Source organism: Tupaia chinensis, unplaced genomic scaffold (genome assembly GCF_000334495.1).
Source record: "Tupaia chinensis unplaced genomic scaffold, TupChi_1.0 Scaffold000320_1, whole genome shotgun sequence".
NCBI classification, from domain to species: Eukaryota; Metazoa; Chordata; class Mammalia; order Scandentia; family Tupaiidae; genus Tupaia; species Tupaia belangeri.
The window spans coordinates 1,695,621-1,696,390 of record NW_006159813.1 but is presented as its reverse complement, the minus strand read 5'-3'; positions in this window follow the sequence as shown (position 1 = coordinate 1,696,390).

The following is a 770-nucleotide window of genomic DNA, read 5'->3' as shown; positions in this document are numbered from 1 at the left end:
CGCCCCGCTGCAGCGGGTCCTCCTGAGAAGGCATGGACCGCCTGTCTAATACATGGGCCCTTGCTCCCCCAACTCCCCACCCCCCCACCCCCGAGCCTGGAAGCCCCCAGCTTCCGCAGCCCGCCGCGGGCTAGAACCCCTGCCTGCTTTCTCCGAGTTCCCCTGCGCTCCGCCCCTGGCAGCCCCTCCCCGTTTCCAGCCTGCTGTGGTCCCCTTCCTCTTTCTGTCCCAAACGTTACCCCTTTGTGTGCAAGGGGGCTCTTCCTTTCTCAAAACACATGGCCGTGGCATTTCATGCAAATTTAAAAGTTATGCCACATTTAAAAAAAAAAGTTTGAATTTGTGTGCAAACTCCAAGATGTGGAATCCGGCTTTTGACGTTTGTTCTAGTGAATTAGGGATTACCACGTTTCAGAAATGCGTAAAAGGCAACCGTCCCAAGCCTTTCATTGATAAAAGGAAGGGCGGGAAGAATATTGCCCGCTCCCTGTCTTGGATGATCTCTTTCTGTTACGTGCCAAGCCCTGATGGCAACACCCTTTTTCTTGATACTATCCCTTCCAGCAAACACAGATACACACACGTGCGCATGTACATGCATGAGTTTTCAGTCACCAAGTTAGGCCTCTCTTGCCCTGCCCATGCCCCCTGCCCTGCAGACTAACCACCTGGCACAGGGCTGCCATCAGGTTGCTGGTGGCACCTCCAGTGATTTGGGGATGGGAATTAGGGCGGTGATGGGCCTTGGTCCAGCTCGTGAAGAAGGGCAT